The following is a 12,497-nucleotide window of genomic DNA, read 5'->3' as shown; positions in this document are numbered from 1 at the left end:
TAACAGATGTCTGCTTAAAATGCAAGGGCTCTGCTTGTGAATCTTATGTAAGGTTCAGCATTGCTTGTTCTCACAGTCAAGGGGGAAGTGGGTCTGGCTCCCAGCCCAGGTGTCTCACATAATGATTAACCTGAGACTACATGGCACCATCTGGTACTGTCTCAGGTATGAAACATATAAAAGTGCCTAAAAAAGCTGTATTTTCCCTCCGTAAGCAGAGTCGTATTTGAGAAATGGCACCTTTTTTCAGAACTGTAGCCTTGAAATCTCTCATGTAAAGCAAAACCAGACAGTACCCTCTTACTTCTGCTTCTTTTTTAAAAACCCTGACCATTTTTATTTAAAAAAAGAAAATCACAGAAAAGTGCAGATAGAGCAAACATTTCACAGTTAACTAATGTTCTTGAGAGGGTAGATGTGCTTAAATCAGGGAACTGGGAGCCTATTTCCATCTCTGCCAATTGCTTCCTGTTTGTGGCTGGTGTGATATATAATATCTTACTCAGCTGGAGGAGTAGATAACCAGAGAGTGAAATTAACTGATGGTAATAATAATACTTAGCTTTTAGATAGCACCTTCCTTCTATAGATCTCAAAGAGCTTTATAGAGGAGGTCATACCATTATTTCCATTTTACAGATAGGGAAACTGGGGCACATAAGTGCAGTGACTGGTCTCAGCAGATCTGTGGCAGAGCTGGGAATAGAAATTGGGTCGAGTGCTCTAGCCATTAGGTTACTCTACAGCCATATAAGAGATAATGCAGAAGCACAGGTTACACTGGGCTAGTGCAGAGGTACATTACCCAAGGAGGAACTCCTGGAGGCATTGTATAACCCACACACCTTCTGGGTGTGGTGGTGTATCCCATCTAGTGGCACTGAGACCACTTAGAGAGAGAGAGGTAAATGAATCTGCTTTACAACCTTAGCTAACAGACAGCTGGCTTTTAGCTCATGTGGTAGAGGCTCATGCACTAAGCTCCAGAGGTCCCAGGTGTTACAATTGCACCGAAAGTGGTCAGGGAGAGTATGTATACAACACCACTCTGTTAAAGGATATGCCTTGCATTCTCCATACAGGGGAACAGCTCCTCTGGCCAGGGTGTAAAAGGGTAGGGCCATGGCTCTCTTTCTCATGCCTCCTTTTCCTTCTTGGGCTGCCTTGCATCCAGTGCAAGGGCTTAAAACACTGAAGATGCTCCCTACATCCTCCCCAGGGGTGGGCACACACACAGATACAAGGCCAGGTATGATTCTGTCTCATTATTGTTTGCTCTACCCGCACCTAGAATATTGTGTCCATCTTGGGGCACCATCTTGCCAGAAATATATTGCTAATCTAATTTATCCCAGGTACCAATGTCCCTTAGGGGTTTCTATGGCAGCTGAGGATCACCAGTACTCAGAGATACATGGCCATGCCCCATTTTCTCTGGCTCTGGTTAGAGGAGCTGTTTTGGTGGCTCTGTGCCATCCAAAGATTCCCATACATAGAGTGAATCTTCTAGTGGCAGGCTAAGCCCACTTTAAGGTTGAGTTCTGGACCCTGGGCAGCCAAACACAGCCCTTACATGGCAGAGAATCTGACTATAATACTCCTTTAAGACAAATGGGATAATTCACAGCTCTCTGAGCTCTTGTTTCTTTCTGGCCTTCTTGACTAAACCAGCCAATACTGCATTGGTTCACATTTGGAAAATTGTCTGGCAAGAAACTTTTAAAAAAAAAGGAAGCTTAAATTCTGCAGGAATTTCCAGTTAAATGTTGGTGCTGCTTAACACAAAATCGTGGCTCTGCATGTCCCCTGGATGTAAACATAAAAAAAAAAAAGATGAATTATTTATTATTTATGATGGCATAAAGGGTTATGACTAGAAGTAAAGGGATGGAATTAAGAATGGAGAAATATCATTTGAAAACCAGGAAAAAAAATCCTTCTCACACAGATGTCTCTTACAAAGTAGAGAACTCTCCGACAGGAATAGGTAAAAGACTCATCAACACTAGAAAATGTACTGTAATGATCAGTTCTTCACTGGCAGTGACATGGACTAGATAACCTAATAGGGCTTTTCCACCTCTGTTTTCCATGATTCTATGGTAAAATTAGAAGGCAAATAAACAACTGTTCACTACAGCCCTAACTTTTATTGCTAGTAGGAGAATGCCTTACCATTACCCAAGCTAATCACAGTGCAACATAACTGCAGCATTTTATACTGGATATTATTATAGGTACATATCACTATAACATAGTGCTTTCATTTTGAACCCATCATGGTGCTGTTACTGTTTTCTAGCAAAACACGTTAAATTTAAAGGGGGGAAATGAGTGGGAGGTATGGTACTCAATTATATCTGCTGTGGCTCCTGCTTTAGGGGGTTTATGGTTAGAGTTGATTTTCATTACTACTTTGCAATAGGAGCTGGGATTTTCTCTGCTGTGTGTCATTTGCAGTTTGAGGCTCTCCTGAGTTCTTAAATGTTCAGCCTTTCATATACCATGGCATTTAGTTTGCTCTCATGTCTTCAGCAGTTTCTAATTCCACTGAAATTATTTGTTGTCTAAGTCAGTGATTAGTGAATGTCAGCGTTCGGATGGGATGTGAGGAAAGGGAAGGGATTTTCATTGACAGTGGAGTTTTCATAAGCAGGGACTCCTAAAACTTTGAAAAACTTGTAGGGATTGTAGCTCTAACCATGTAGAAGGCTAGTTTCAGATTCAGGTTACGTGCCTGTGAAAGGAAACAAGAACCTCCATGTTGTACTTGTGTGGGTGAACCAGAGCTGAAGTCCAGAGGCTAGGCACTTGTTTACTCCTTCCCTGGAGCAGATGGATAGAGAATTAGTAAGGAGGGAAATGAGAGGGGAATGGATGGCATCTTCTCTTCACACCCTCCGCACCCATTTGTTGAACAGAATAGCTGAGCCAGCATGGTGCAATGGGAAAGAAAGTAATTTGCTGCTGGTCAGCAGTAATTCCTACCACATAAGATCAAGGAGGGAGCAGGGAACAAATTGTGATGTTGAAGAGTCTCTGGGCTACAATGCCCCCTGAAGCTATTCCTAGGATGATGCAGTTTATACACCTCCCCTTATTCAGGGGCTGTGTGTAAATCTGCCACCTAGCCCTAAATGATTATCTGAGGGGCAGAAGGGAACCTAGACTTTGTAATTAATTGAGGTCAAGTTGATGTCCTACTACAAATTATAGTGGATGTTTGACTAGTTTAGCTGGAAAAGCGAGGTTATAGTTCATAGATTCCAAGGGCAGAAGGGAATATTGTGATCATATAATCTGATCTTCTGTATAACACAGGCCAGAGAACTTCCTCAATTTAATGTCCTGATTATATCTTTTAGGAAAAAAACCATGCAAACGATATTACCAGTGATAGAGAATCCACTACGACCCTTGGTACATTGTTCTAATGGTTTATTACTCCCAGTGTTAAAAAAATTATGCCTCATTTCCAGTCTGTTTTTGTCTAGTTTCAACTTCCAGCCTTTGGATCATGTTATACCTTTCTCCGCTAGACTGAAGAGCCCATTATTAAAATATTTGTTCCCCCGTAGGGACTTACAGACTGTAATCAAGTCATCTATTTGATGATTCCCCATTTACAATTACGTTTTGAGACCTATCAGTAAGCCAACTTTTAATCTATTTTGTGTGTCATGTTAATTTTATATTGTTCTAATTTTTATTCAAAATGCCATGCAGCACCAATTCAAGTGCTTTACAGAAGTCGAAATATATTACATCAATACTATTACCTTTATCAACCGAACTTGGAATCTGATCAAAAAGAAACAAACAAGCAAACTGTCAGGTTAGTTTCACAGATCTATTTTCCATAAACTCATGTTGATGGCCATTAATTATATTACCCTCCTTTAATATCAGTTCCGGATTGATTTCAGATTGAAAAGACTATAATTACCCAGGTCCTCCCATTTACCCTTTTTAAATGTTGGCACAATATTAGCTTTCTTCCAGGCTTCTGAAACTACCCTGGTGTTCCAAGACTTAATATTAACAGTCCAGTGAGCTCCCCAGACTGGGCTTTTAAAACTCTTGGAAGCAAGTTATCTGGACCAGCTGTTTTAAAAATGTCTAACTGTTTAACATCCTCCTGATATACTAGTGGAATGGAAAGCATGTTATCAGATGAAATGACTATATCATCTGGCTTTTTTCCCCCAAATACAGAACACAAACATTTATTTGAACACACATGCTTTTTTTTCTGTATTATTGATAAGTCTTCTATTTCCATCCAGTAATGGACCAATAATATTATTTGGATTCTTTTTGTTCCTAATCTATTTTTAAAAAATCCTCCTTGTTGCCCTTAACTCTGCTGACCATACAGTTCTCCTTGTGTCCTTTTGCTTCCCTTATCATTTTTTCTACAAATCCTAGCTCTTTGTTTATATGCATTACTATCAACTTCCCCTTTCTTCCATTTGTGATATATTACATTTTTGTATTTATAGTTGCCTTCACTTACCCCCCTAAATCAGGTCAATTTTTAATCAATATAGCATTCTCCCTCAGTAGTGGGAGTATGGCTTTTTGAGCATTTAGTAAAGTGTTCTGAAACAATTTTTAATTATCATTCACATTTTCTGATTAAATTCTCCTTCCCAGCTGATTTGACTCATAATTGTTTTCAGCTTTGTGAAATTGGCTCTTTTAAAACCCAAGTATATATATCACTGGTATGGACTTTATTCTCTTTGCACATTATAAATGTGATCATGACACATACATTTGTAGTTCTGGATGAAGTCTACTATAGAATTTTCCCAAGTTAGATGCAACACTTCTCAAGTTTGGAAATTGTCACTTATAATATTTAGAAATTCCACGGATTTTTTAGTACTAGCAGCATGAGACCTCTAGCATATGTCACTCAGACTGAAATCCCCCATGATCAGAGAGTCCCTCCCTCCGCCATTATAGACAGAAGTGTAAGGAGCCAGTCATCCAGCTCTCTAGTGTAAGTTAGTAGTCTGTAACCGACACCAACTAATACTCCGTCTTGTGCTTTATCTGTTAGGATATTCATCCATAAGTATTCGAGATCATTTTCTTCTGAGTTATCAGTGACTCGGAAATAGATACTGCCATGTTTGACAAAGAGTGCCACTTCCCCTCCCCTTCTGACCACTTGATACTTCCTAAATAGGCTATAATTATTGCTTTTAACATTGTAGTCATGGGAATCATTCCACCAGTTTTCTGTAATATAAACTAGATCAAATTTATGCTCATAAATGACCAATTCCAATTCCTCTTGTTTGTTATCCTGGTCATAAGCATTGGTATAAAGCAATTAAATAATTTCTTCTCTTCTGCCCTATGGTTACTTGATTAATTTTATTCTCAAGTCTCAGTTTTGTTCTAAGTGTTCATATCTTCCCTCTTTTTACTCTTCCCTTTCGTTATTAATTTAACGCTCTGCTGACGACTCTAGCCAACCTGTCTCCAATTGGTGGAGCCCATTCAAACTATACAGCCTCCTCTCCCAATAGAAGAAGGACCAATGTTCCACAAAATCAAAATGCTCTACTCTTTTCCACTGATCTAGCCAGTGGTTCACTTCCAGAGTCTTCTGCCTTCTGTCTTTCTTTGGGATAGGAAGGATCTCAGAGAAGATTGCTTGGACATTTTTTTTCACCATGCTTCTGAGTTCCCTGATGTCATGTTCTACGTGCAAGATATCCTGCAATGCAGTGTCATTAGTGCTGATATGAACATCATCAATTTCCCATCGACTTCAAAAGCCTATCTAATCTTAGAGTGCTGTCTTGAGTCTTGGCTCCAGGAAGTCAGCACAACATCCTGTTGTATTCCTTCCCCTTGCAGAATGGTCTTTCGTTTCTTTCTAGTATTGCAATCCCAACAAGGTTTGTTTATCTTCCTTGGATGGTTGGAGATGTCTTTGAGGACAATCTTGATTTTCTTACAGATTTTGTCAAACTGCCACCTATATATTTGTCCTGTAATCTCTCCATTCCCTTGAACCAATTGGATCTTGAATGGTATCTCCCACAGTTTCCAAGCTGAGGACCTGGTATTGATTGTAAATTTCCAGCAGTGTGAAATTCCCCCCATATCTTCTCTCTGGGACCAACAGCCTGCCCCTCCTTGTTTATCTCCAGTCACATAGAATGCCACCATGAACCCTTGCCTTTGGTGGTTACAAACTGCTAGGACTCCTTTCTGACTTCCTCTTTCTCCCCAGTTCCTTAACACCCAGCTTTTTTCTGCCTTGAACCTGGGGTACTGGTGGCCCTGAACCTGGTGTCTAGGAATTCCTTGGGATCTCTGATCCTCAGTAGCATCTCTGCTTGCCTCTCCAATTCAAGAATCTTCTCCTCCAGCACAACCACTAGCTTGCACTTCATGTATAGGAAATCCCTTCTGGCTTCATGCAGTAAAGAAAACATGGCACATATGTTGCAGGTCACCACAAATGTTCCATACTACTCATATCAAAATCAAATGTAGAACTGAATCTGGATGGAAAGCCTCTTTAAAGTCCCTCCAAAACTCTCCTGTTAGCTGCCTCTCTTTGCGGCTCTCGAGTTTGTCTAGAAACTGACTTTTTATATCAAGTTTTCCTGCTCTGCTCAGCTCTGTCCTTCAGCACCAGGTAGTGGTTAGCCACTCAGAGACATCAAACAGTGGAACTGGTCAAAGCTCCAAAGGTTAGACACTCGGGACCTTTACTAAGACACTAACAAACAGACCTATCTTAGCTCCTTACTCAAGGTCCATGGCCCAGCTACTCAGTCTGTATAAAGAGTGCAAACAAATAAACATTCAAACAAGCAATCTACAGACAAACACACCACTCATCAAGTCCTGCTACCTCCAAGCACAGAGTCCACAGCTACGCCCTACAAAACTCTCCCATTAGCTGCTTCTGTTTTTTGCTTCTGCTGCTGATGAGTATACAGATATGGGACCCGATCCCTACTTCCTTGGTCAGGGAAGACAGGATTGGATTGATGGGGGGAGGGAAGTCACAAAATGCAAACAGTAAAGGCTTTCATTGCAAACACTCTCTGGATTAATAATAACATATTGCACTTATTTCAGTAATTTACTCAGTACCCAAGCTCATATCTCATTTCATTGAAACCTTTCCTACACACTGAGTTCCCTCTCACCCCCCTGCAGAGCTGCCAGACTGCCCATCAAGTAGCTCCTTTCTGACAGCCCTTTGATCTAAAGGCCTCAGATGTGCCTCTCCCTCCCATAAAATAGAGAATTTCCTCTGAAGTACTGGGCAGTGTCAAATCCTTCTCTCTGGGTACATCTACACTGAAATCCGAGATGTGATTGCAGCACGTATCTGAGCTAGCTTTGAGCTAGCTAGTTCAATTAACCGTAGCAGTGCAGCCACAGCAGTACAGGCTGCACAAGCCTGTCCCAGACCCTGGGCATGTACTTGGGAAGCTAGCCCATGCTGCCACCCAGGATAACATAAGTTCACTGCTCTAGTGACTTGACCTAGCCGGGGCAAAGCTAGCTCAGGTATTCTAATCATGCTGCAATCACAGCTCTCATTGCAGTGCAGATGTATTCTCTGTGAGATAGCTGGAGAGAAAGTGACACAAGTGAGGTTTGGGCTAGCCACAGATCAGAGTGGTAACTCTGCAGTGATGCTCCATACCTGGGCTCTCCATCTCCTCTACCATTGGGTCAGATTCCCCTTCATCCCTGTCAACTTCTTATCCTTTCTTGATCTGTGGTGGTGCAGGTGCTTCATGCCCTGACCTTTTGGCTACCAGGTGTCTTGCTGAAGGACAAACATGTTTTTCTCCGTAGTACTATAGTACTCTGATCTACTGGGAATGTCATACTGCAGATTGGCTATTTTGTGGAAATGCATTGGCCATAATGAATAAAGCTCCATCTACACATGCAGTTAGACCCTTTACAACAACAGGAAGGAGTATGACAGAAAGGGACCTAGGGGTTATAGTGGACCACAAGCTAAATATGAGTCAACAGTGTGATGCTGTTGCAAAAAAAGCAAACATGATTCTGGATACATTAACAGGTGTGTTGTGAGCAAGACACGAGAAGTCATGTCTACATGACTACACAGTCTACTCTGTGCTGGTTAGCCCTCAACTGGAGTATTGTATCCAGTTCTGGGCACCACATTTCAAGAAAGATGTGGAGAAATTGGAGAGGGTCCAGAGAAGAGCAACAAGAATGATTAAAGGTCTTGAGAACATGACCTATGAAGGAAGGCTGAAAGAATTGGGTTTGTTTAGTTTGGAAAAGAGAAGACTGAGAGGGGACATGATAGCAGTTTTCAGGTATCTAAAAGGGTGTCATAAGGAGGAGGGAGAAAACTTGTTCATTTTAGCCTCTAAGGATAGAACAAGAAACAATGGGCTTAAACTGCAGCAAGGGAGGTTTAGGTTGGACATTAGGAAAAAGTGCCTAACTGTCAGGGTGGTTAAACACTGGAATAAATTGTCTAGGGAGGTTGTGGAATCTCCATCTCTGGAGATATTTAAGAGTAGGTTAGATAAATGTCTATCAGGGATGGTCTAGACAGTATTTGGTCCTGCCATGAGGGCAGGGGACTGGACTCGATGACCCCTCGAGGTCCCTTCCAGTCCTAGAATCTATAAATCTATGAATCTTAAGAATATAAAATGAGTTTTCTCTTGCTTATAAATAGTTTGCTAAGAAGTACATTTGTCAGATTGAGGTGCAGAGCATTGATCTGAGATACTGACCAATCTCTGCTCAAAACTGTAGTTGCAAATCTCCTTCCAGACCTACCCAAATATCCTCTTATTTGAAATTTTTCAACTATACAGCAGAGCCAGGACGTTGCCAAGGGAAAGCCCATGAGTTTCTCAATGTCCGAAGAAGCCCTGTGTACAAGATCAGCATTAGCAATCACATTTCCAGCTGAAGAAGGCTAAATGTGTCTCTGTCCTACCATAAATCAGTGCTACTCTCTGATTGGTTGGAGAGGTCCCTTCAGAGAAATGTAAGGCATTCTTTCCTCCAGAGGATGAAAGTCCTGTATATGCAGGACCCCCCAGGCCTTGCCAATCTAGAACCAAAGGACAAATTTTGAACACCAAACTCACATCTCCCTCATGACATGCTACCACTAGATTTGAAGTCTGTTTTATAGACATTGGAGTAGATGATCTGTTAAAGGTGTGTTCACTTCCCACTCCCTGCCCACCTCATCCCTTTAGGGACAATCTGTGGATCTCTGCAAGTGATTGGAGGGAAGTTGGAGCAAACTCTGACCCAGTGAAAACAAGCTATAGTTTGCATATATTGTGATCAGTAGAGATGTAACTATCACATGGCTGGTCTTTAAGGGAATCAGATGCCTCGCCTACCTTTGACAGGCTCCACTGAAAGAAATGAGTTCCAGATCCACTTGGGGATAGTTAACTGCCCAAGTAGCTGGAAGGCAGTTAATTAACAAAGGAACATCTGGGCCTAATAGCCATAGGAGAGATCAAATTGAAAAAAAAAAATCCCAAGGAGGAAGGATGCTCCAGAGGAAAGGAGCTCCTAGTAAGCCTGAACTGGGCAAAAGCTTTTCAGGTATGGGGGTCTGGGAGAGACGCTTAGCAAATGGGGGAAAGACTGTAGAGCTCTCCAGACAGCAGAGAAGTCTGAGGCCTTATAGGAGAAAGAGCCATTGCTGGACCTAAAGACTTGTTTTGGGACTTTTACGTTTTAGCTAGGCTCTGCAGTAAGAGCTTTAAACCCTTGTAGAAGTGTTCCTTTCAGAAGGCCTAATTAAATGAATATATACAGTTGTAGAGTAGAATGTTTGGCTTCTCCTTGACTGGACTGTTTAAGTAACCTCATTGAGGAGAAACGGAGGCAGGCCACTGCAGAGACACACGCAGCTACAATGGCATGCTCGGAAGGTGATGGTAACCCTGCTACAGTTACCCAGAGACGTCAGCATCAAAATCACAGACCTTTGCCACTTGCGCTAAAGGAAAATACTTTCAGTTACCAGTAAGTAGCAAAGTAGTGTCCTCCCAGCCACTAGAAGGAGACATGTTCTCTTGAAGAAAGCCACTGTTTTACAATCACTTTTAATTTCACTTAATCCCTTCTCCCAAACTTTACACTCTTCCCATGAATCTTGCAGGTTGTTTATATTTCTTCTCAGCTAATAATTCCATCTGAAATGTACATAATATTGTGCTTTTCTGTCAGAGGCTGGGAGTACTATACTGTGTCCTACTTCAAGAAGAAAGACTGGTAACTTTTTATAGGCAATATGGGTTAGATGAGAGGGACAAGTGCAGGGATTACTCTAGTTTTTCATCCAACTCTTCTGAAATGTGGCAACCATATGCAATCTTTTTAACTGTTGTTCAATCCATGTAATTAACATATAAAAGAAACATTACAACGTTGATTCTTTTCAAACCGCATTCTTTCTAACTGTTAGACACAGTATATGCATTCATTTAGATATAAAAATAGGCTCCAAATCAGAATCAAATAGGAATATTTGTTGATATGCATCACCTTACCTATATTTGATGAGACTGTAAGTCCAGCGAGGTGAGATCAGTAGTGGAGGACTATATAGCTCTGATTCAGTAGTCCTCTATCATCTCTATACTGACAGAGAAGCTTTGTGTCAGAGTTTGTAAGGAAACTTACAATGTGCGAAGGGTATTTGAAGAAAACATCAGCTAAGTCTTTCTTTTCAAATGTTACTACTTACAGAAAGTCACCAGTATGATAAGAATTTAAAATCCTATTAGGCAATTCAGGTTTTTTTTTCTGTAATTTGACATGAAAGTCTTTTTGTTAGTGACTTTCATATTGTATTAGCTATAAAGAAGGAATGAAGAAGTAGGCTCTGGCTGCTAGCCAAGTCTGAGCTGCAGTGCTCCCACAATGAAATTCTAGGATGAATGGCAGAGGCATGCAAATGAGTCAGGAACTCAAATGAGCAGCCACGGCACAGACATGCTGTTATGAAAGCACAACATTAACCTCAGATTTCTACCATTACAATACAGTTCAAAATTTAGGAAGCTGAGCATGAGCCCTGAGCTGTTTGTTATCATGCAATCTCTTATACACTGTAACAAATGCCTCTTTTGCAGCAAATGGACAACTTCAAGAGACTGCAGACCGTATCGGTGTACACTCTTACAGCAACTCCTCTTTTTTATACATCATTCAAAGCAAGTGGGTATTATTTTGCCTTCATCTTGTAATTTGCTTCACAAGGTTTGCTGTATAATGGTTCTGTTTTTTAATATTTACGAGAATGATAGCCATCACTTTTTGTGAAAGGAATATAAAGTCTGTGTGTTGTCTAAATTTGGCTTCAAAATGAGGCATTGCCCCATTAAAAAGCAAGTGGAATGAGAGAAAGCAAAGATTATTATTCTAGTTAGTTCACTCTCTCTAAGTAGATATACTAACTAAAAAAGATAATCCATATTTAATTAAAGCTAACATTGCAGGGAATATTATTTGACAAAAAAGAAATGATACATTTGTATGTTTGTTTATTTAATGCTTAATGAGAACATCTGGTCATGTTTCTGGTTATTTTTTTTTTTTTTTACATAGACTGCACTGTCATAAAGGCCTTTTCCCCTAAAGCCTACAGAGAAAATTCAAAGTTTAAATGGCATAATGAAGAGATTGATGCAATGGAATTGTGGTGTCAGTAAACCTTTACATAAATTTATACTGCTGGATGTGAAAAGTGCTTAGAGAAGACCGCAACCAATATTCATCCAGTAATCAAGGTACTGCACGGAGAGTGCTCTGAATGGATGATATACGCCAAGTATTGCAATGCAATTTCCTCTTGCCTACGTGCTTTCAAAAGAAGTACTATATTTAAAACTATGTGTCATATAGTGCGAAAACAAAAATAAATAAGTACTTGGAATTAGATTTCTTAAATTCTGATTTTTAATCGACTTGAACTTATTAGTTGACTGTGTGTCCAGACAGGGATATAAAGCTAACTTCAGCATTCCCAACAGCTCCAATGTAAACAAGCCCTAGAATAGTTTAGTATTGGAGGCAGTGTGGTCTGGTGGATAGAGCACTGGACGGGGACTCCGGAAACTCGCATTCTTGTCCCAGCTTTGCTACTGATCTATCAGTTTACTGTAGGTAAGCTGCATCACCTCTCTGTGCCACATAATCTCCAATGGGGTAATGATACCACCTCCTTTGTAAAGCACTTTGAAATCCATAGGTGAAAAGTACTATATAAGAGCTAGGTATTATTATTGTACAAAAAAAGGCATTAGGATATTTGACCCATGAGGCAATTAATGTTGGTTGATGGTACAGCAAATATTAAGATAAGATAATGTTAGTGTTTTCACATATATATTTTAAAAATATTAGGGATTGAAAAGAATCACGCACAAGTAAAAGCTCTGAGTGAGCCTGGCTTGATTTCTGCAACTCCTTCCTTT

General features: G+C 40.5%; 1 long non-coding RNA gene across 1 annotated transcript; it reads left to right on the top strand.

The window, feature by feature from the left end:
• Window positions 1-1,079: 1,079 nt before the first annotated feature.
• On the top strand, window positions 1,080-11,908 carry LOC135980865 (uncharacterized). Its single transcript, XR_010597772.1, has 3 exons — window positions 1,080-1,249; window positions 11,154-11,238; window positions 11,629-11,908. It is a non-coding gene; the product is annotated as an uncharacterized LOC135980865 (long non-coding RNA).
• The last annotated feature ends 589 nt before the right edge of the window (window positions 11,909-12,497 follow it).

The sequence above is a fragment of the Chrysemys picta genome, chromosome 1 (assembly GCF_011386835.1).
Source record: "Chrysemys picta bellii isolate R12L10 chromosome 1, ASM1138683v2, whole genome shotgun sequence".
NCBI classification, from domain to species: Eukaryota; Metazoa; Chordata; order Testudines; family Emydidae; genus Chrysemys; species Chrysemys picta.
The sequence above is the reverse complement of the archived record's forward strand: the minus strand, read 5'-3'. Positions and strand labels throughout refer to the sequence as shown.